The sequence below is a fragment of the Balaenoptera borealis genome (assembly GCF_965194805.1).
Source record: "Balaenoptera borealis genome assembly, chromosome: 13".
NCBI classification, from domain to species: Eukaryota; Metazoa; Chordata; class Mammalia; order Artiodactyla; family Balaenopteridae; genus Balaenoptera; species Balaenoptera borealis.
The window spans coordinates 47275774-47301021 of record NC_138870.1 but is presented as its reverse complement, the minus strand read 5'-3'; the positions used below and the strand labels follow the sequence as shown (position 1 = coordinate 47301021).

At 39.1% G+C, this 25248-nt stretch overlaps 1 protein-coding gene, 1 long non-coding RNA gene and 1 pseudogene across 7 annotated transcripts in view; 2 read left to right on the top strand and 1 right to left on the bottom strand.

Annotated features, from left to right (window-relative positions):
• RBMS2 (RNA binding motif single stranded interacting protein 2) overlaps positions 1 to 25248 on the bottom strand; it is a 90438-nt gene that overhangs the window by 28294 nt on the left and 36896 nt on the right. The window lies entirely within an intron of this gene.
• On the top strand, positions 330 to 16808 carry LOC309609539. The gene is made up of 2 exons (XR_014233480.1): positions 330 to 10647; positions 11055 to 16808. It is a non-coding gene; the product is annotated as an uncharacterized lncRNA (long non-coding RNA).
• On the top strand, positions 17169 to 23647 carry LOC309609637 (RNA-binding protein 7 pseudogene; annotated as a pseudogene). Its single transcript has 2 exons — positions 17169 to 17176; positions 18839 to 23647. The product of its transcript is annotated as an RNA-binding protein 7 pseudogene (transcript).

Here is a 25248-nt window from a genome sequence, read left to right as displayed (position 1 = left end):
GGAACACCAAATTTGAGGTTGGTTGGAGACTAGAATCTATCAGTAAAAGGTGTGTGAGAACACCAGCATGGGGAGGACTTGGCTGTTTCCTAGAAGGGCCACTCCCCTTGCATAGTAAACAGGCATACATAAAAGCTGAAAGAAGGCAAAGAAAGGTAGGACAAATGAGTTAATGGACATAAAGTACTTAACATGGTGTTTGGCATACAGCAAGTATAAGCTGTCAGTAACAGTTATTATTTTAAAATTTGGAGTCTTTTAAAAAATGGAGTTCTTCTATAATTAAAGGACAAAATTCTCCTTCCTTTGCAGAATATGGATTACTCACCCAAGTTGAGCTGTTATTTGTCTGCAGAGACTTGATGCTTCCCCAGCAGTTCTTTTTTTTTTTTTTTAAATATTTATTTATTTATTTATTGGCTGCATTGGGTCTTCGTTGCTGCGTGTGGGCTTTCTCTAGTTGCGGTGAGCGGGGGCTACTCTTCATTGCGGTGCGGGCTTCTCATTGCGGTGGCTTCTCTTGTTGCAGAGCATGGGCTCTAGGTGTGTGGGCTTCAGTAGCTGTGGCATGAGGGCTCAGTAGTTGCGGCTCGCAGGCTCTAGAGCGCAGGCTCAGTAATTGCGGCGCACGGGCTTAGCTGCTCCACAGCATGCGGGATCTTCCCGGACCAGGGCTCAAACCCGTGTTCCCTGCACTGGCAGGCGGATTCTTAACCACTGCGCCACCAGGGAAGTCCCCCCCACCCCCAGCAGTTCTTAAGAATCCAGGAAAACTTTGGAGAGATGTTTTTATGGAAAGCACATGAAGAGATTTGAGCCTATGAGGCAGGCAGCGAGATAACTACTCAGTAAGCAGGCCCTGACCATCTTCAGAACTACCTCTCTCTGACCTCCTCAGAAAGTTACTTATGTCTAGATTATAAAACAATTCCTTATGTTTTGTTCTTTTACTGTCTAGGGCTGAGGCCTTTAAGATAAAATATTGAAGAGATTTTAATTTCCTAAAGATTGGTGGGGTGGTATTTGAAGGATGGTTAGAGAACTGTGCTATAAAATATCCCATAAGAATCTCTGGGATAATAATCTGGGGAAGGGCTTATAGTATGGGGATAGAGAAATATATAACTCCTTCATCTTCATCCAGAAAAAGAAAAATCAAACTCCCCTCTTCCTGTAGCAAGGAACTTTATGTTTCCTGTCTTGCTGAGTTACAGGAAACTAGGAGACAAGAGAGCGTTCTTCCTTTTGCTCTCTTGCAAGAGATCATAATGGTAGAAGTGATACAAGGCCTACTTCCCAATCACTAAGTTTTCATCAGATCTTTAAAAGAATGATCCAGTCAGATGAGCTACTTGCTAATTAAAAACTAATGTAACTGAAACACTGTCTTTATTCTGAAAATAAGGTTCTCTGATCAAGTGTTCATTTTGCCTGGTTTAATAAAATTCACAAACGCTGTATCCATTCATTTGCTATCAAAGTTATCCCCATCCTGAGCCCTTAACTCTTATTGTCACCAGAGCAGGAGAAAACTTCATCCCGTGTCTAGTGCCCAGTGAAGTTCCTGGCATAGAGTATAAGCATGGATATTTGCTAAAAGGAGTAAAATAAACTTAGGGGATTTGCTAATTGTGTATCATCTTAATAAACGCCTAAGAAAGTCTCACAGATACACAATCCAGTGGCCTGACATCAAAATTCCTATTACAACCTGGATATTGATGATCCACAAGACAAGTTCCTAAAGCCAGTGGTGTCTGGGACATATAACACCTCTGAACATTTTTGTCTAAAAATACATTATTTTCTGAGTTCTGTCATAATGTCTCCTAATAAGAGAAAGTCCACTTTCCCTGCAAAGTAACAGACCTCCTAATAGTCACTCATGAGACCCTTTGCATTATTTGAATCATTCAATAAATATCTGAATGCAAATATGTCCAAGCCCTGCTTGATGCAGTGGGGACTCACAGATGAGTAAGAGTATAAGTGAAATATGTCATAATAAATTTAAACACACACTCACAAGAAGCCATTAAGTAATTCACAAACCAGAGCGTACAATCTAGATAACTAGCAGAACAAAATACGTGTGCTAATGGGGATCCAAGCGAAATGGTATAAGAACATGAAAGAAGAAACAATTCCTGAGGGAAAAGTTTCTCAAATAAGATGTTTGGGTTGTACCTTGAAGAATGAGTAGGATATTAAACCTTTAATAGGGAGCCATAGGGAAATGCAAATCAAAATCATTAAGGAGAGGGACTTCCCTAGTGGTGCAGTGGTTAAGAATCCGTCTGCCAATGCAGGGGACACGGATTCGATCCCTGGTCCGTGAAGATCCCATATGCTGCAGAGCAACTAAGCCCGTGCGCCATAACTACTGAGCCTGTGCTCTAGAGCCAGCGAGCCACAACTACTGAGTCTGCGTGCCACAACTACTGAAGCCCACACGACCAGAGCCCATGCTCCTCAACAAAGAGAAGCCACCGCAATGAGAAGCACGCACACCTCAAGGAAGAGTAGCCCCCGCTCACTGCAACTAGAGAAAGCCCATGCACAGCAAGGAAGACCCAATGTAGCCAAAAATAAATAAATAAAATAAATAAATTTTAAAAAATCATAAGGAGATACTTCATATCCACTAGGATGGCTGTAATAAAAAGATTATGACTTTAATCAAAAGTAACTTTGGGGGCTTCCCTGGTGGCGCAGTGGTTGAGAATCTGCCTGCCGGTGCAGGGGATGCGGGTTCGAGCCCTGGTCTGGGAGGATCCCACATGCCGCGGAGCGGCTGGGCCCGTGAGCCACAGTTACCGAGCCTGCGCGTCTGGAGCCTGTGCTCCGCAACAAGAGAGGCCGCAAGAGTGAGAGGCCCGCGCACCGCGATGAAGAGTGGTCCCCGCTTGCCGCAACTGGAGAAAGCCCTCGCACGGAAACGAAAACCCAACACAGCCATAAATAAAAAAAAAAAAAAAAAAAAAAAAAAAACCATCTTCACATATCTCACCTCAAAATAAATTATAAAAAAAAAAAAAGTAACTTTGATGGCTATAATAAAAAATAACAAGTGCTGGTGAGGCTGTGAAGAAATTGGAACCCTTGTACACTACTGGTGGGAATGTAAAATGATGCAGCTGCTTTGGAAGACAGTTTGGCAGTTCCTAAAATGGTTAAACACAGAGTTATCACATGACTCAGCAATTCCACTCCTAGGTATGTACCCAAGAGAACTGAAAACATACGTCCACACAAAACCTGTACACGAATTTCACAGCAGCATTATAATAGCCCAAAGTGGAAACAACATAAATGTCTACCGACTGATAAATGGATACATAAAATGTGGTATATCCATACATGAGCCTATTATTCAGTCATAAGAAGGAAAGAAGTACAGATACATGCTATAATATGAACCTTGAAAATATGCTAAGTGAAAGAAGGCAATCACAAAGGATCACCGATTACATGATTCCATTTATATGAAATGTGTATAATAGGCAAGTCTTTAGAAACAGGAAGTAGATTAGTGATTACCTATGGCTGGGAGAGGGGGATAATGAAAGAACTGGGAAGTGATGGCTAAGTGGGCGGAGTTTCTTTGGGGGGTGGGTAACGAAAATGTCCTAAAAGTATGGTAATGGATGCAGGACTCTGTGAATATACAAAAGGCACTGAACTGTACACTTTAAGTGGGTGAATTGTACAGTATGTGAATTATATCTCAATAAAGCTGTTATAAAAATTTGATAGAGATGGGTAGAGAGAAGAGGACATTCCAACCATTGAAAACTTCTTGAGATGTTAGGCTATCACAGGCTAGTATGACCTAGCACAGGATTCAGCCTAGGTTGGCATCACCCTACTTCATTTCCAGATAGAAAATTCCTAAGATTAATATATTTTATTGAAATTCAAGTGGAAATATGAATTAGACATTAAATCATATCAGAGCAAGAAAGGAATATTTTCTGTAATCCCCCTCCCTGAAAAAAAAAAAACATTAAAAACAAAACAAAAACAGAAAGGTATCTCTGGAACACGCAGCGCCTGAGCCAGGGAACCCACACCACGGATCTGCCCACCACACCTGGTTTTATTTTATTTATTTATTTATTTATTTATTTAGGCCACACGGTGTGGTATGCAGGATCTTAGTTCCCTGACCAGGATCGAACGGGGGCCCCCTGCAGTGGGAGCTCAGGGTCTTAACCCCTGGACCACCAGGGAAGCCCCCATACCTGGTTTTAAAAGCTGACTCTCAGCACTTCTACTACTTCCTCTTAGCTCAAGTAAACTTGACACCATCTCCAGCTCCTCATCTCCTCCCCGCTTCTCTTTCATGGCTCTTACCACTACAGTAGCAATCTGTTTTCTACATCCCTTTAATACCAGAGGGAGTTCTTACATTCATACCAGGTGATACTCAAACTAGTTCTCAAGTATAAAATTGACGTTTTTAAACCCTAAGTCAAAATAAGTAAAGAATCCTCAGTTAAGCATACAGCCAAACACATTGCTCAGGAATCCATTCACCCTTCCAGATCCACTTGCCACTCTTGTCCACCTTGCTTTATGCCTTGGAAGCTGACCATATAGAGTGTATGAACAGGCTCCCTTGCCCTCTGGCTTCCAGTTGGGTTTGGCTAACCAGATATATACCAGTAGGATATCAAAGGGCAGGAGGAGAATGAGACCAGAGTATTTCTTTTCCTAGCTCCTTTCCCTGCCAGAATACCGTGATTTGGCTGCATACCTCTACTGAAGCCCATAGTTCCCTCCATACAGCTACTCTTAGATTCTGGTAATCTCTCTCAGGTCTTTGCCCTTTTAGATACAGAGTACGTAGGCTCTGTAATTGCTGGCCATAGGGTACTCTACTCCCTCTCACTGGTTTCCCTAAGTCCCTTTGTAAATAGTCCCTTTATTACCTCTTTCTCAAATTACTCCGTTTGGGTATGCCATCTGTTTCCTTTTAGGACCCTAAACGATGAACAAACCATTCTACCTTAAAGATTCAGGTGCAAGAGGATATGTACCAGAAACTCTTGAGAAACTCTGCTTTCTTTAAGATTGGATAAAGAACCTCCTCACTGGGCAAAAATCCTCAAGGCACAGTTTGATGCAGAATTCTTTTCGTCTAACAATTTAACAGTATCTTAAGTTAAACTGTTGATTTAACTTTATGATTTCATCTCATCTTCCAGACAACTTTGTGAAGTAGAGCAGGTGATGTGTTATTTCCCTTCTAAAACTTAGAAACTGAAGTTCAGTTTTATTTCAACATTCCCTCTGTTATGTCGCTTCACTTTTTGTTAAGCAGAACCAAGTAATGGAAACCCTAATACTGACAGTATCCAAACCAAGGCAACCAGCTGAGTAAACATGTAAAGCAGTCCTTTACATGACCCTACATCCTTTCTCTCCCTTCTGGAAAGAAAACAGTTCTAAGTTCCCTGGCAATAGGTAAGGTCTAGTCAAAGTAGAACATTTAAGGAACAAAGGCATTTGAATTGTGAACCAAATAAATTAGAGGAAAATCTACATAAGACTGGTGCTTACATAGACTTACTAGAGCAAGAGCCCTCAATTGAAATATATGGGCAATTCTATTGGAGGGCATAGTCCTTTTAGGCACAGTGTTTTTAGGCAGCACAAGCCCATGCCTCTATCCCAAGGAATAACCAACTATGCCACCAGTTTGTGGGTACCTGTCAGTGTGGCAATATCTCATATGTACCAGGAACCATAGAGCAAAAAGTTTAATTCTCAGGACATAAAAAGGATCTTTGAAGGTTAAGTAGCTTAAGTCTGAACATGACAACCAACTGCTTGGGGAGAACATGGGTAGGATACAACTGAGCGCCCATGGAGTGCTACTCTGCATTACACGACCCCTCCACTATTCAGCCTAACTGGTGGATCATTGTATGGCCTGAGAAGGAGTTGCAGAGTGAAAAAGAATAACAGCATCATTGGAGCTTCAGAGCTTGCAGAGAAGTATATGTGCCTCTCTTCCACAATAAAGTTGCCTCAGAGAAAATATATAGGAAAAGATAATGCCTGCCTATAGTTTATTTTACCCTACCTTGTCATTTACCCTATTTTCATTATCTGACACAATTTTATTGTGGTCAGAAATACAGAGATCACAAACCCATAGGAAGTCAGGAAACACCAGCACTCCTCTTCCTCACCCTTATACTACCTATACAAAGAATTCCCAGATTGGTAGATTAGGGATCTGGTTTTATCAAGGCCTAAAATCTCAAAGTAATGAAAAGATTCTGCTCCTGTGATCATTATAGAAATATTTTTGATTCACCAAACAATAAACACTGGCAATACTACACACCTGAAGAAAGTAACCTAACCAAAGAATATGGAAGGTATACATGCCTAGTCTATTTTCAGATCAAAATAAAATGTATATATGCAACCACCTAGCATTACGTTAGGTATATAAAGTGTAATCCTTATTCTAGTCTGCCTTTTTTTTGGCCACGCCACAGGGCATGTGGGATCTTAGTTCCCCAACCAGGGATTGAACCCGCATCCCCTCCATTGGAAGCGTGGAGTTTTAACCACTGGACCGCCAGGGAAGTCCCTCTAGTCTGCTTTTTACAAGTCACAAAGAACTGCGGATATAATTTTTCAAAGTCTGATATAATATACATAGAAATACATCTAGAAAGATTCACAAGAAACGGTTAATAATGTTGGCCGCTAAAAAGACGAACTAGGTATATGAAATATGGGGTGAAAACAGACTTTTTGAACCTTTTATATTTTATACCAAGTCCATACATCTATTATCTATTTAAAAACAAAAGAAAAAGTTTCAAGGTCTGACATACTAATTTTTTAAAACTAGGATAGAATGTTAAAACACTTGAGTCCATACAGCCTGACTCCTGGACCCATGCTCTCATAGTTCCTAACATACTCTGAATCTCAAAAAAGACAGTGATTTGAACAGAACTAGTCCTTGGGAAAGTGTTAACCTAGTTTATCAAACTCATGGTCTTAAACTACAATTGGGAATGGGGCAGAAGTCGGAGGTAAGGGGTGGAGGTGAGGATTGATTGCCAAAGTAAGAACTGAATACCAAACTATAAACAAAGTGATAAGGTCTCCAAAAGAGGAAGAGAAAGTTTTATAAGTTCTATCTAATTCCTGGATAGTAATGTGGAAGGTTATGTAAGAATTTTTGCAAGGTCCAGTACCCATAGCCACATAAAGATATACTATTTACATAATAGCTACAGTATATTTAATCCATAAAGAATATAGAAAAGGGGGAAATCCCTGTTCTTTTAGGCTGATATATTAAAACAAAACAGCGATTTTTCTTTCTCCTTATTACAAAACAGTTTTGACAGAACTTACAGAGCAGAATCTCAGGTTCCTACTTACCTCTGGTATCCTTTGGAGGTGAAATTGGAAGAAAATTTAGAATGAGAATAAGAGACTTATAGCTTAGAGGCAACCCTCTACTACCCCTCACTTCTTTCCCTTTCTCTAGTCTCCATCCTCTCTCTTACTCTTTTCCATTCTTCCTCCATTTTTTTCCTTCTTCTCTATCTTTGCTTAGGCTTACTCCTGACAGTTGCATTCAATGATATCCTTAAGTAATAATTAGCCTGGCTGTGGTATTAACGTTGCTCATATCTTAACCTATTAAAAAAAAAAAAAGAGAGTCCTGGTTCAGAGGACGGGAAGCAAAGTTTAATAAGAATAACTTTTTTTACTTTTAATTATGTAAAACATACAAAGGCAAAAGAAGAGTATAATGAATCCCTACACATTTATCACTTAGCTTTAACAATTATTCATGGACAAACTTGCTTCATTTGTAACTCCACCTATTTCCTTACCTCCCATATTATTTCAAAGCAAATACCAAATATATAATTTCATTACAAAATATTTCAGCATGTAGCTCTGAAAAATCTCTTTTAAAAAAATATAAACCCAAACAACTCTATATCATCTAAAAATTAATAATTCCTTAATTTTATAAAATAGAGTTAAAATTTCCAATTGTCCTATGTATGTCAGAATTGTTTTGTTTTGTTTTACAGTTTATTTGATTTTTTTTTTTTTGGCCACACCATGCGGCTTGTGGGATCTTAGTTCCCTGACCAGGGATTGAACCCAGGCCCTTGGCAGTGAAAGCATGGAGTGCTAACCACTGGACCTCCAGGGAATTCGCCAGTTTATTTGTTTGAAATAGGATCCAAGTAAGGTCCATATACTGTCACTGGTTGCTATGTCTGACACATCTTTTAATCGACAGGTTCCCTATGCATTCCTATTTCTTGCAGTTTTTTTTAAGAATTTTTAAAATTTATTTATTTATTTATTTATTTAGGCTGTGCTGGGTCTTCCTTGCGGCGCACAGGCTCTCTAGCTATGGCGCGCGGGCTCTAGAGCTCATGGGCTCAGTAGTTGCGGTGCGCGGGCTTAGTTGTGGTATGTGGGATCTCAGTTCCCCAACCAGGGATTGAACCCAGGCCCCCTGCATTGGGAGCGCGGAGTCTTAACCACTGGACCACGAGGGAAGTCCCCTATTTCTTGCAATTTATTTGTCAGGGAAATTCTTATGTTTGTACCAGCATAAAAATTAACCCATTCAAAAACCATTTAATTAGAGTTACCATATGATCCAGCAATCCCACTCCTGGGCATATATCCAGAGAAAACTAATTCAAAACGATATGGGGTGGGGGGGCTTCCCTGGTGGCACACTGGTTAAGAATCTGCCTGCCAATGCAGGGGACACGGGTTCGAGCCCCGGTCCAGGAAGATCCCACATGCCGCAGAGCAACTAAGCCCATGCACCACAACTACTAAGCCTGCACTCTAGAGCCCGCAAGCCACAACTACTGAGCTCACGTGCCACAACTACTGAAGCCCGCACTCCTAGAGCCTGTGCTCCTCAACAAAAGAAGCCACCACAATGAGAAGCCCATGCACTGCAATGAAGAGTAGCCCCCACTCACTGCAACTAGAGAAAGCCCGCACGCAGCAACGAAAACCCAACACAGCCAAAAATAAATAAATAAAAATTTTAAACAATGGTTTAGATGGCAAATTTTATTTAAAAAAAAAGATATAGGGGACTTCCCTGGCAGTCCAGTGGTTCAGACTCCATGCTCCCAATGCAGGGGGCACAGGTTTGATCACTGGTTGGGGAACTAAGATCCTGCATGCCACGCAGCGTGGCCAAAAAAAAAAAGATATATGCACCCCAATGTTCACAGCAGCAGTATTTACAATAGCCAAGACATGGAAGCAACCTAAATGTCCATCAACACATGAATGGATAAAGAAGATTCAGTATATATATGTACAATGGAATATTATTCAGCCATAAAACAGAATGAAACAATGCCATTTGCAACCATCTGGATGGACCTGGAGATTATCATACTAAGTGAAGTAAGCCAGACAGAGAAAGACAAATATCATATGATATCACTGATATGTGGAATCTAAAAAATGATACAAATGAACTTATTTACAAATCAGAAATGGACTCAGAGACATAGAAAACCTATGGTTATCAAAGGGGAAAGGGGGTGGGGGAGGGATAAATTAGGAGTCTGTGATTAACAGATACATGCTACTATATATAAAATAAATCACACTACTATATATAAAATAATACAACAAGGACCTACTGTAGAGCACAGGGAACTATATTCAGTATCATGTAATAACCTATCATGGAAAAGAATCTGAAAAAGAATACATATATATGTATAACTGAATCACTGTGCTGTATACCTGAAACTAACACAACATTACAAGTCAACTATATGTCAATAAAAAGTTGTTTGTTTTTGAAAAAAAATTTATTAAGTAGGTACTATTTGGAGAATAGAAAAAAGAATCTATAACTGAACAATTATTTATTGTATCTAATATGTAGCATGTGGAGATGCTATGAAGAAATGCAAAATGGGAGAAAAGGCTGGCCTTCAAAAGGCACAAGATGGAATGCAAAAACAGAACAATGACATAAAAATGTAAAATCAAAACAAAACTTCCTAGTAACAATGTAGCTTCTCTAGTGACTACTGATGTTAATCTCAATAGTCAATTGACCTTTTATTTTATTATCTTTTTCTCAGGCAAAGGGAAGGGAAAATAACAAATGTTGGCTACTTACCATAGTCCAGGCCCCATAGGATTTTGTTATCTAATATAATATTTACAAAGAAGATAATGAGGGCTTCCCTGGTGGCACAGTGGTTAAGAATCCACCTGCCAATGCAGGGGACATGGGTTCAAGCCCTGGTCCGGGAAGATCCCACATGCCGCGGAGCAACTAAGCCCGTGTGCCACAACTACTGAGCCTGCACTCTAGAGCCGGTGAGTCACAACTACTGAGCCCACGCGCCTAGAGCCCGTGCTCCACAACAAGAGCAGCCACCGCAATGAGAAGCCCGCGCACCACAACGAAGAGTAGCCCCCACTCGCCGCAACTAGAGAAAGCCCGCACGCAGCAACGAAGACCCAATGCAGCCAAAAATAAAAAAATTAAAATAAATAAATAAATAAATAAAAGAGACAGTAGAAGAGAAATTTAGAAAGTAGGAAGGTGGAGGTTTAAAAAAAAAAAAGATAATAAGATAGGTATAGGGCTTCCCTGGTGGCGCAGTGGTTGAGAATCTGCCTGCTAATGCAGGGGACACGGGTTCGAGCCCTGGTCTGGGAAGATCCCACATGCCACGGAGTGTCTGGGCCCGTGAGCCACAACTACTGAGCCTGCGCGTCTGGAGCCTGTGCCCCGCAACGGGAGGGGCCGCGATAGTGAAAGGCCCGCGCACCGCGATGAAGAGCGGTCCCCGCACCGCGATGAAGAGTGGCCCCCGCTTGCCGCAACTGGAGAAAGCCCTCGCACAAACCAAAGACCCAACACAGCCAAAATAAATAAATAAATAAATAAATAAATAAAGTAGCTATAAACGTGTGACTCTGTTAAAAAAAAAAAAAAAGTCTAAAGTCCTTATATTAAAAAAAAAAAAAAAAAAAAAAGATAGGTATAATTTCCATTTTATTTTCTTTTCTCTTTTTTTTTGTCCATGCTGCATGGCTTGCGGGATCTTGGTTCCCCGACCAGGGATCAAACTCAGGCCAATGGCAGTGAAAGTGCCACTGAGTCCTAACCACTGGACTGACCGCCAGGGAATTCCCTCCATTTTCATTTTTATTGATATGGAAACTAAGGTTCAGAGGAGTTCTTTCTTTCCCAAGTTTACATAATTAATAAGTAGTAGAATCTTATTTTTGACTGAGGATCATCTGGTTCCCAAGTCCGCATTCTTTCCATTGCTGTTTCTCTAAACACAGGGACAGCAATGGCTTTCACGAACTATAAGCAAGGTCAACAATTAGCTCCAATTATTTTTTTAAGAGATCAATTTCTAAAATGTGTTCAAATCAACAGTCTAAAATGACACCAGAAAACAGGTAAAGAGGGACTTCCCTGGTGGTCCAGTGGTTAAGATTCTGCGCTTCCACTGCAGGGGGCGTGAGTTCCATCCCTGGTCAGGCAACTAAGATCCCACAGGACACTCAGTGTGGTCAAAAAGAAGAAAAAAAAAAAAACAGGTAAAGAAACTCAGCTTATCATTTTACCTCAGTCATCAAAAAATCTACTAGATTTAAGCACTGGTCTGATAGGCGAAAATGGAACTAAACTGAGGAATCTGATCATCATTTTCCCTGGGGAAAACACTGCCCACTCCACTGCTCCCTTCAGTGTAGAGGGACAGACATCAGCATATCGCTCCTGCTGTGCAGGCAGCTCTAGAAGCAGCAGCACAGCTCTGTCCTCTTTCGCTCTGGGGGTTCAGCTGCCTGAAGGGAGCACACACTCAGCTTTGCTACCTTACACACTGCTGAGGTTTCACAGGGGTTGCCCCACAGGGGAAGTCTGTAGTTTCTGTTTGGTTTGGTTTTGATCACTGCTTGCACCTAGGTGGAGAAATCTGTCCAATTCTGGCAGTATTAGAAAATCCACTGGCCCACAGATACAAGCTACCTTCTTGAATATTAGTGTTATCAGTAATAAAATTGTTGTTTTTATTTCCATTTGTCAAACTTTCTTCTTATTTCTCAACTGGAGTGGAGGAAGAAGGGTGCTTCAAACTGAAACCCACAAACCCCAGCAGTCTTTAAGGGCTAGGCAAGTATTTCCTTTGGTAGTTGAAATGGAGGCCAGGGTAAAATGTTAGTGTGCCTGGCCCTACCAGTTTACAAATTCTATAATTGTAAAATAATGATTTAGTAATAATTCAATTTGGGACAACAAAGAAAATCATTTTCATTTATAATGTAAGACCTTTATTTCACAAATGAGGAAAAATCAGATTCAGTTTTGATATAAGCACTCAGTTATTCACTATTCATTTAGCAATTGAGTAGGCAATGAATCAATGTTTACTGAATGTTTTTTCAAAAGTATATTTCTTGACTATAGAGCCCATTAACTAGCAGAAAGGGGTCAAAACACAAGGGCTCAAAAATCAAAGACTATAGTTTAATTCTAGTGTTGCCACGTACTAGCCTGTGACTTTGCGTAAGTTGCTTAACCTTACCTGCAAAATGCAGACAGTAACAGCATCTATGTAATAGGATTAGTGTGGGGATTAAAATAAATACATATAAAGCTCTTATAGTGCCTGAAATATAAAAGGAGCTTGCATCCATTCAATCAATAAATACTTAATGCCCGATTTAGAGTACCAGGCACTATGTCTGATAGCAAGGACAAAATGCCAAGCTAAGGATGGTCTAAGACAAAGACTAGAGATGGTCTTGGTCCTAACAGAATTCAGTGTTTAGTAGAGATATAGCCATTAATCAAATAATCACAAAGTAATTGTATAATTACCCAGTGTGATAAATGGGCTAGGAAAAAAAAAGAACAGAAGGCTGTGACCTACTTTAGTTAGTATAGTCAGAAAGGTGACATGTAAGTGAGACTTCAAGGATGAGCAGAAACTAGCCATTCAGAGAATGAAATAAAAGATCATTCCAGAAAGAGAAATGGGCAAAAGACACAAAGTGAGATTTTCAACTGAATCTGAACGAAACAGAAGGCCAGTGAAGCTGGAGTGTAATGAAGGATGGAGGGGTAGGCAGAACCTTCCAGGCTGTGTTAAAGTACTTGGCTTTCATTCAACACAATAGACAGTCAGTGAATAATTTTATGCAAGAGAGAAGTTATAAGATCTGATCTATGTTTTGAAAATATGACTCTGGCTACTATGGGAAGAATAAATAAGAGCGAGGCAGGGGGTGAAATGGCAAGCTCAATTAGGAGGCCACTGTAATAGTCCAAACAAGAGACAATATAGTCTATAACTGGAGAGATGGCTGTAAAGATGGAGAGAAATGGAAAGATCTGAGGTGTAGTTTATAGGTAGAATCAAAGGACTTGCTTATAAATTAGATACAGGAAAGTATAGTGTCTAGCTTGAGTAACTGGATGGATGATGGTATCATTCACTAATGCTGTAGAGATGGAGGGGAGAGCCAATTTGAGGACTGCAAAGCAATCATTACATTTTGAATATATTAATTTTAATAACCTGTGAGATTTCTAGGAAAAAAATATCAATTAAGCAGTTGGATACACAGAGGAGAAGTCTGGTCTAGCAATTATCTGTAAATCTGTTAGCATAGTAATAAGTGAAATCTAGGAATAAAGTATATTTAGAAAGAAGGCAAGAAAGCCTGAAGAAATATAAACACTCAGAAATTGAGTAGAGTAACTGACAAGGAGGTCAAAAGAGGAGGGCAAAAGGGCAAGACCCAAGAAGGTTGTGTTATCTGAGGCAACAAAAGACAGTTTCAAGAAATGGGGGCAAAAAAAAGAAATGGGAAATAGTCAACTCCAGCAATGCCACTAAGAGGTTATGTAAGATAAAAACTAAAAAACAAACAAACAAAACACTAGTTGGATTGGGCAACTTAAAAGTACTATGGACTAGAGCAAGCAGAAGAAAGAATCAGGGAGCCTGAAGAGAGATCATTTGAATTTATCCAGCCAGAAGGAAAACAAACAAACAAACAAAAACCAGAATGAAAGGCAATGAAGAAAGCCTATGGGACTTATGGGGCATAACAACAGAAACAATCTACGTACTACTGGAGTTGCAGAAGAAGAGAGAGAGAAAGGGGTAGAAAGCTTATTCAAAGAAATAACGGCTGAAAACTTCCCAAATGTGGGGAGAGATGTGGACATCCAAGTTCATTAAGCTAATAGCTCACTCCAAAGTTTCAATCCAAAATGACCTTCTCCAAGATGCATTATAGTAAAACCATCTAAAATCAAAGACAAAGAGAGAATTTAAAAGTCAGTTGGAGGGGCTTCCCTGGTGGCACAGTGGTTGAGAATCTGCCTGCCAATGCAGGGGACACAGGTTTGAGCCCTGGTCTGGGAAGGTCCCACATGCCGCGGAGCGACTAGGCCCGTGAGCCACAATTGCTGAGCCTGCGCGTCTGGAGCCTGTGCTCCGCAACAAGAGAGGCCGCGATAGTGAGAGGCCCGCGCACCGCGATGAAGAGTGGCCCCCACTTGCTGCAACTAGAGAAAGCCCTTGCACAGAAACGAAGACCCAACACAGCCATAAATAAATAAATAAATAAATAAAATTTTTTAAAAAGTCAGTTAGAAAAAAAAAAAATGTCTCTCATACAACAGAGCCTCCATAAGGCTATGAGCAGATTTCTCAGCAGAAATCCTGCAGGTCAGCAGAGAATGGGATGATATATTCAAAATGCTGAAAGAAAAAAAAAAGCAAAACAAGAATACTTTACCCAGCAAAGTTGTCCTTCAGAAGTGAAGGTAAAATAAAGACTTTCCCTAACAAAAGCTGAGAGAGTTCACCACCACTTGACCTGCCTTAACAAGAAATGCTGAAGAGTTCTTCAATCTGAAAAGAAAGGATGTTAACTAGTAACACGAAAACATATGAAAATATACAACACACTGGTAAAGGTAAACATACAGTCAGATTCAGAATAGTTTGGTACTGTAATGTGGTGGTATTAACCACTTAACTCTAGTATAAAGGTTAAAGGACAAAAGTATTAAAATAGCTATAGCTACAATAATTTGTTAATGGATACACAATATAAAATGTAAATTGTGACATGAAAAACATAAAATGGGGGTGGGGTAAAAGGGTAGATTTCATATGCAATCAAAGTTAAGCTGTTATCAGCTTAAAATAGACTGTTACATCTATAAGATGTTTCAAGTAAGCCTGAGGGTAACCACAAAACAAAAACCTATAACAGATATACATAAGATAAAGAGAAGGGAATCAAAGTATACCACTATCAGAAATCATCAATTCATAAAGCAAGACAGTAAGAGAGGAAGAAAGGAAGAGAGGAACTACAAGACAGCCAGAAAACAATTAACAAGAGGGCAATAATAATTCCTTACCTAGTTATATTTACTTTAAATGTAAATGGATTAAATTCTCCAATCAAAAGGCACAGAGTGGCTGAATGGATAAAAAACAAGGTCTAACGTTTATGCTGTTTGCAGAAGACTCATTTACTACAAGGACACACATAAGAACAAGGTGATGGGTTGGATAAAGATATTCCACACAAATGGAAACCAAAAGAAAGCAAGGATAACTATAGTTATATCAGAAAAAAGAACTTTAAGTCAAAAACTGTAACAAGAGACAAAGAAAGTCATTACATAATGATAAGAAAGGGTCAATGCATCAAGGGAATGTAACAGTTGTAAATGTGTATATACACAACATCAGAGCACCTAAAATATTGAGCAAATATTAACAGATCTGATGGGAGAAACAGACAATCCAGTAATAGCAGAGGATTTCAATAACCCACTTTCAATAATGAATGGATCGAAAGTCAGCCCTCGACACAAGGGTTTGTAAAAATAAGAAAAGATAAAAACAAAGAAAGACGAAAAGAAAAAATATAAAAAAATAATAATAATAATAATGAATGGATCACCCAGACAGAAAATCAATACAGAAACAATGGATTCAAACTATACTTTAGATCAAATGGACCTAACAGACATATACAGAACCTTCCATCTAAAAACAACATAACACACCTTCTTCTCAAGTGCACCTGGAACATTCTCCAGGATAGAGCACATCAGGTCACAAAACAAGTCTCAGTAAATTTAAAAATACTGTAATCATATCAAGTATCTTTTCTGACCAAAATGGTATAAACCAGAAATCAATAACAGAAGGAAAACTGGAAAATTCACGAATATGTGGAAATTAAACAACACATTCCTGAACAACCAATGGGTCAAAGATAAAATCAAAAAATATCTTGAAACAAACAAAAATGGACACACAACATACCAAAACTTATGGGATGCAGCAAAAATAGAGCACAGAGGGAAGTTTAGAGTGATAACTGCCTACATTAAGAAGAAGAAAAAAAAAAGATCTCACATAAACAACCCAAAGGAACTGGAAAAAGGACAAATTAAGCCCAAAGTTAGCAGAAAGAAGGAGATAACAAAGATCAGAGCAGAAATAAATGAAATCAGGAATAGAAAAACAATGGAAAACTGTTAGTTTTTTTTAAAAGATTAAATTGACAAACCTTTAGCTAGATTTACCAAGAAAAAAAGAGACAGGACTCAAAGAAATAACACTAAAAATGAAAGAGGAGACATTACAACTGATACCACAGAAACACAAAGGATCATAAGACACTGCTATGGACAATCATATGCCATCAAATTGGACAACCTAGAAGAAATGAATAAATTCCTAGAAACATACAATCTACCAAGTCTTAATAATAAAAATACAGAAAATCTGAACAGACTAATAAGTAAGGAGATTGATAATCTCCAGGACTAGATAGCTTCACAAGTGAATTCTACCAAACATTTAAAGAAGAATTAACATCAATTCTTCTCAAACTCTTCCAAAAAAATGAAGAAGAGGGAACACTTCCAAACTCATTTAACGAGACCAGCATTAACCTGGTACCAAAGCCAGATGATGACATTAAAATAAAACAACAGACCAACAGACCAACATCCGTGACGAATATAAGTGCAAAAATTCTCAAAAAAATACTAGCAAAACAAATTCAACAGCACATTAAAAGGATCATACACCATGATCAAGTGAGACTTATCCCTGAGATGCAAGGATGGTTCAGTATACACAAATCAATAAATGTGATATAGCACATTAACAAAACAACAAAAATCATGATAATCCTAATAGATGCAGAAAAAGCAATTGACAAAATTCAACATTGTTTCATGATAAAAATACTCAATAAATTGGGTACAGAAGGAACATACTTCAACATAATAAAGGCCATATATGACACGCCCACAGCTTATATCATATTCAACAGTGAAAGTCTGAAAGCTTTTCCTTTAAGATCAAGAACAAGAAAAGGGTGAACATTCTGACCACTCCTATTCAACATAATACTAGAAGTCCTAGCCAGAGCAATTAGGCAAGAAAAAGAAATAAAGGCATCCAAATTGGAAAGGAAGAAGTAAAATTGTCTGTTTGCTGATGACATGATTTTGTATACAGAAAATTCTAAAGACTCCATCAAAAAAGTGTGAGGCCTAATAAACAAGTTCCATAAAGTTTCAGGATACAGGGACTTCCCTGGTGGCACAGTGGTTAAGAATCTGCCTGCCAATGCAGGGGACACAGGTTCAAGCCCTGGTCCAGGAAGATCGCACATGCCGCAGAGCAACTAAGCCCGTGTGCCACAACTACTGAGCCTGTGCTCTAGAGCCCATGAGCCACAACAACTGAAGCCCGTGCACCTAGAGCCTGTGCTCTGCAACAAGAGAAGCCACTGCAATGAGAAACCTGTGCACCTCAACGAAGAATAGTCCCTGCTCGCCACACTAGAGAAAGCCCACGTGCAGCAACGAACACCCAATGCAGCCAAAAATTAATTAATTAATTAATTTTAAAAAAAAGTTTCAGGATACAAAATCGAACATACAAAAGTCAGTTCCATTTCTATACACCAACAATGAAATCAGTTTTATTTCTATACACAAACTATCTGAAAGAGAAATAAAGAAAATCCATTTAAAATAGCATCAAAAATAATAAAATACTTAGGAATAAAGTAAACAAGGAGGTGATAGATCTGTACATTGAAAACCACAAAACACTGCTGAAAGAAATGGAAGGAGGCACAAGTAAATGAAAAACAATGTTGTGGGTTTTTTTACAGAACTAAAAAGTTCCATCCTAAAACTCATTTGGAATCTCAATGTACCCTGAATAGCCAAATCTTGAACAAGAAGAACAAAGCTGGAAGTCTCAAACTTTCTCATTTCAAAAATTATTACAAAGCTATAGTAATCAAAACAGTGTGGTACTGGTATAAAGACAGACATACTAACCAATGGGACACAGTAGAGAGCCAGAAATAAACCCTTGCACATATGGTCAAATGATTTGACAAGGGTGCCAAGACCACTCAATGAGAAAAGAACAGTCTTTCCAACAAATGGTATTGGAAAAACTGGATATCTACCTGCAAAAGAATGAAATTGGACCCTTACCTTACACTGTAAGGGTAAAAAATTACCCTTATACAAAAATTAACTCAAAATGGATCAAAGACCTAAACATCTTGGAAGAAAACATAGGGGAAAAGCTTCATGAGATTGGACTTGGCAATTTCTTGGATATGACACCAAAAGCACAGGTAACAAAAGAAAAAAATGGATAAATTGGACTATATCCATATTTAAAACTTCCATGCTTCAAAGGACACAATCAACAGAGTAAAAAGGCAGCCTACAGAATATAAGAAAATATTTGCAAGCCAAAGCAAATCACACTCTCTTTGTGGGTAACCTTGAAACAAAAGTCACAGAGGAGCTCCTTTTTGAGCTTTTTCACCAGGCTGGGCCAGTAATAAAAGTGAAAATTCCAAAAGATAAGGATGGTAAACCAAAGCAGTTTGCGTTTGTGAATTTCAAACGTAAAGTATCTGTTCCTTATGCCATGAATCTACTTTACAAATCAAGCTTTTTGGAAGGCCCATCAAAATTCAGATTAGATCAGGAAGTAACCATGCCTCACAGGAAGTCAGTTTGTCATATCCCCAGCATTGTGTTGGAAATTCAAGCCCTACTTCCACATCTCCTAATAGGTAAAAAAGGAGCTAAAATGACTCCATCACCACAGATAATTCAAAGATCTTTCTCTTCTTCAGATAATTTTCAGAGACAAGCAGTGATGAACAGTGTTTTTAGACAGATGTCACATGGAGGGAAATTTGGTTCTCCATATCTGGATCAATCAGGATTTTCCCCATCAGTTCAGTCATATAATCACACTTTTTAAAAGATTTTTTTATTTATTTTTGTCTGCGTTGGGTCTTCACTGCTACGCGCGGGCTTTCTCTAGTTGTGGCGAGTGGGGGCTACTCTTCCTTGTGGTGCACGTGCTTCTCATTGCAGTGGCTTCTCTTGTTGCAGAGCACAGGCTCTAGGCACACGGGCTTTAGTAGTTGTGGCACGAGGGCTCAGTAGTTGTGGCAGACGAGCTTAGTTGCTCTGTGGCATGTGGGATCTTCCCGGACCAGGGATCGAACCCGTGTCCCCTGTACTGGCAGGTTGATTCTTAACCACTGTGCCACCAGGGAAGTCCCCCACATAATCATACTTTTAACCAGCCTTCAAGCTCCCAGTGGTGCCAAGATACACCATTATCACAGAGAGAAGTCAGAGAGAATTCTCATTCCTACATGGCGGATAGACATTATAGCCGTAAACAGTGTTACACCACTGATCATGGGTCTGACCATCATTACAGAGAAAACAGAGATGATTTCTTCTATTAAGACAGGAATCACGATGGCTGGAGCCATGACTATGATAACAGAAGAGTGGTAGAGAAGGAAAATGGTGCTCATCTCGACACTAACAAGTGATAAAAGGATGTTTTCATAGGGTCACTCTAGGCCCTTTTTGTTACGTTTGTCTGGGACTGTTTTCTTAAAAAACTGTATAGAACAGCTTTACAAGTCGCCACATTTCTTTATAAAATTTTTAAAACCTAACAGCAGTCCAATACAGAAATGAGAAGAATTGTGGTTCTAGTTTTATTACATTAATAACCTTTCACCTCAGGGTTTTAAGAGGAGGAAAGGGTTTTATGCAAACGAAGGTGCGACAATTCCTAATCACTTTAGACAGTTGAGGAAGGGATGTATTATATGGATTAGCTGTATTATGGAGCAAATATTTTAATTATCTGTTATCTTTTTGTACTGCAAGAAGTTTCTTGTTAGTGAATCAGATTTTTGGTGTATATAATAGAAAACATTCAAGTTGATAGTCTTAAATGACTCAGTATTTTGTTAATAAATGAGAAAATGTAACTTCAGTGATTCATTTTACTAACATTTCAGAAAGCTTTTTGGTAAAGTTTCGGGATAAATCGTATTATTTAACTTCTTAGAGAACTTAAGTGTAAGTTCTGTGACATAATTTGGAACGTTACCATAACTGAACATACAAGTATACATCTACATGTGCTATTTCATTATAAAATTTTAGAATTTGCTCATTAAATCATGTTTGATGTATGACTGACGCCACTTAGGAAGTTAAATATCTCTAAATTTTTTTTTTTACAGTAAAAATACAGTGTTAATGTAAATCCCCTTATCCAGGAAGAAAAAAAATGTAAATGCATGGTCAGATAAAATGGTAAAATACTTTACTGAAAGTATACTTTTTTGGGAAAAAAATGGTTCACAAAACCTTTAAGTGCTGTCTCTATCACTCAAACTTCTAAAATTTTAACATTTTCAAAGTGCCCAAGACAAGTGCACAAGGACACATTTTATTGTTGAAATTGTATAGGTTGCTTTCTGTTTTTATTTGAACATTTGAGAATTTAGTCTTAAAAACTTTCTGATTTAAAAATTTTAAAACCTTGTTTAACAAAACTTTTACGTATCAAGATACTGTTTCCGGGACTTCCCTGGTGTGACAGTGATTAAGAATCCACCTGCCAATGCAGGGGACACGGGTTTGAGCCCTGGTCCGGGAAGATCCCACATGCCGCAGAGCAACGAAGCCCGTCTACCACAACTACTGAGCCTGTGCTCTACAGCCCACGAGCCATAACTACTAAGCCCGTGTGCCACAACTACTGAAGCCCACATGCCTAGAGCCCATGCTCCACAACAAGAGAAGCCAGTGCAATCAGAAGCCTGCGCACCACAACGAAGAGTAGCCCCCGCTCACCGCAACTAGAGAAAGCCGGCGTGCAACAACAAAGATCCAACGCAGCCAAATATAAAAATTAATTAGTTAATTAAAAAAAACAGATGCTGTTTCCTTTTCATTGTAGAACTTGTTTATAAAAATTCATTCCTAGGGACTTCCCTGGTGGCACAGTAGTTAAGAATCCGCCTGCCAATGCAGGGTTCAAGCCCTGGTCCAGGAAGATCCCACATGCTGCAGAGCAACTAAGCCCGTGCACCACAACAACTGAGCCTGCACTCTAGAGCCTGCGAGCCACAACTACTGAGCTCACGTGACACAACTACTGAAGCCTGCGTGCCTAGAGCCTGTGCTCTGCAATAAGACAAGCCACCTCAATGAGAAGCCTGCACACCACACCAAGAGTAGCCCCCGCTCGCCACAACTAGAGAAAGCCCACGCGCAGCAACGAAGACCCAAAGCAGCCAAAAATAAATAAATAAATAAATAAATAAATAAATAAATAAATAAATAAATAATTTTAAAAGAGATTTAAAAAAAAATTCATTCCTTGAAAAAAAAAGAAATACTTGCAAATTGTATACCTGATAAGGAGTTAATAGCCAAAATATATAAAGAACTCTACAACTCAGTAACAAAAAACAAACAATCCCATTTTAAAAAATGGGCAAAGGACTTAAATTTTTTCCAAAGAAAATATACAAATGGCCAATAAGCACATGAAAAGATGCTCAACATCACTAATCATTAGACAAATGCAAATCAAAACCATAATGAAATACCCTCTCACACCCATTAGGATGGCTACCATCAAAAAAAAAAACAGAAAATAAGTGTTGGCAAGGATTTGGAGAAATCAGAACTTGTGCACTGTTGGTGGGAATGTAAAATGGTACAGCCGTTAAGGAAAACAATGTGGTAATTCCTCAAAAAATTAAAAATAGCATTACCATATGATCCAGCAATTCCACTTCTGGGAATATACCCAAAAGAATTGAAAGCAGAGTCTGAAGAGATATTTATACACCCATGTTCATAGCAACATTATTCACAACAGCCAAAAGATGGAAGCAACTCAAGTATCTCTCACAGATGAATGGATAAACAAAATGTGGTATATACATTCAATGTGGGAATTCCCTGGCAGTCCAGTGGTTAAGACTCGGGCTTTCACTGCTGTGGACCCGGGTTCAATCTCTGGTTGGGGAACTAAGATCCCATAAGACATGCGGTGTGGCCAAAAAAAAAAAAAAAAGTAAATACATTCAGCGTAATATTATTCAGCCTTAAAAAGCCAAGGAAATTCTGGGGCTTCCCTGGTGGCGCAGTGGTTAAGAATCCGCCTGCCAATGTAGGGAACACGGGTTCGAGCCCTGGTCCAGGAAGATCCCACATGCTGCAGAGCCTGTGCGCCACAACAACTGAGCCTGCACTCTAGAGCCCGCAAGCCACAACTACTGAGCCCATGTGCCACAACTACTGAAGCCCACGAGCCTAGAGCCCGTGCTCCACAACAAGAGAAGCCACCGCAATGAGAAGCCCCTGCACCACAAGAAAGAGTAGCCTCCGCTCGCCGCAACTAGAGAAAGCCCATGCACAGCAACGAAGATCCAATGTAGTCAAAAATAAAAAAATAAAATAATAATTAAAGAAGAAAAAAGCAAGGAAATTCTGACATACGTTACAACATGGATGAACCTTGAGGACATTATGCTAAGTGATATAAGCCAATCACAAAAAGACAAATACTGTATGATTACACTTATATGAGGTACTTAGAGAATTCATAAAAACAGAACATAGAATAGTGGTTGCCAAAAGCTGTGGGGAGGGGAGAATGGGAAGTTGTTTAATGCTGTAGATTTTCAGTTTCACAAGATGAAAAGAGTTCTACTAGAGACTGGTTGCACAATGTAAACGTTCTTAACACTATTATACTGTATACTTAAAAATGGATAAGATGGTAAATTTTATGTTACGTATATTTTACAATTAAAAATAAAAAACAAGTACTAACGGGGTTCCCTGGTGGCGCAGTGGTTAAGAATCTGCCTGCCAATGCAGGGGACACGGGTTCAATCCCCAGTCCAGGAAGATCCCACATGAGGCAGAGCAACTAAGCCCATGCACCACAACTACGGAGCTGCGCTCTAGAGCCCGGGAGCCACAACTACTGAGCCTGCATGCCACAACTACTGAAGCCCGCATGCCTAGAGCCCGTGCTCTGCAACAAGAGAAGCCATCGCAATGAGAAGGCCGCGCACCGCAAAGAAGAGTAGCCCCTGCTCACCGCAACTAGAGAAAGCCCACGCGCAGCAACGAAGACCCAAAGCAGCCAAAAATAAATAAATAAAATAAATAAATTTATTTTAAAAAAAAAACAAATACTAAGGAAAAGAGAGTAGGATGTAATGAAGTAGAGATTCTATAGGTAGGAACTACTTTTTCAAGAAGGTGGATTATAAAAGGGATCAGAAAAATGGAACAGTAACTGGCAGGAGACATGGGATCAAGCAGGGTTTCTATTTTCCATTAGATAGGGGTGATATTTAAAGCTACGAGACTAGATAAAATTATGAAGGAAGAAGTGTAGATAGAGAAGAAACAAGGACTGAGTCCTGGGGATCTCCAAGGTTTAGAGATCAGGAAAATTGGGAGGAACCAGCAAAGGAGCCTGAAGAGGAAAGCCACAGATACTAGAGGAACAGGAGGGTATGGTGGTCTGCAAACCAAATGAAGAAAGTATTCCAAGGAATTGTGTGATCAAACGTGTCAAGTGTTGACAATAGATTAACAGTAAGATGAGGGCTACAAACTGACCACTGAAGAACATGAAAGTCATTGCAGACCTTCATAAGAGCAGTTTTGGTGGAGTGGTGGGAGTAAAAGCCTAACTGGATTAGGCTTAGGAGAAAATGAGAGGTGTGACACTATCAACAAGTAGAGAGGATGTGAGTCTACAGTAAATTTTACACTGTTGATGGAAACAAATGTGGTATACTTAGAAAGCAATTTAGCATTATCTCTTTTTTAATTAATTAACTTTTTTGGCCATGCTGTGCAGCATGCAGGATCTCAGTTCCCAACCAGGGATCCAACCCGTGCCCCCTAAAGTGGAAGTGCAGAGTCCTAACCACCGGTCCGCCAGGGAATTCCCTAGCATTATCTCTTAAAGGTGAACATTCACATACCTATACTGCACAGTCCCACACCTAGGTATAAACCCAAAAGAAATTCTTACACAAATGTACCACATAAATGATAATATTCTGAGCATCAATGTTAGGAATAGCAAAAACAAACAAGCCTGGATTAATCCAAAAGCTCACTGGCAGGAGAATGGATAAATTATGGTTTATTCACAAAATGAAATATTATACAACATGAAAAAATGAATAAAACAGCTATATACAACATGAATTAATCATGAAGATGTAACACTGAATAGAAACAAACAGAAGACTGTATTGCAATAAGACAATATAGTAGTGGCTGAGAGCATAGACTAGGAGCCAAACTATCTGGGTTCAAATCCCAGCTGGGCCATTCACTAGGAACGTGATTATTAAACTCTCTGTAGTTCATTTTTTCTCATCTGTGAAACAGGGAAAATAATAATGAAATTGTCATAAGGATTAAATGATATAATATATATAATTATACATAAACTACTTAGAACAATGTAAACAAGCAAATTAAACATGACTTTAAACTATGTTTTAAAAAAGCAATAGAATAATAAATATAAAATTTAAAAGAGTGGTTACCTCTAGAAGGGAGGGAGGGAGGGGATGGGATGGGGAGAAACTCCTAAGTATATGTAATTTACAGGCAATGATTCTAGTTCTTGAGTTGGAAGATGGGCTTACAGGTGTTCCTCTTATTATTGTGCTTTAGAGTTACATGTAACCTTTTGTATTATCAAATAATATATTAAAGATAATAAAAGAAAAAGTGATGGAAGG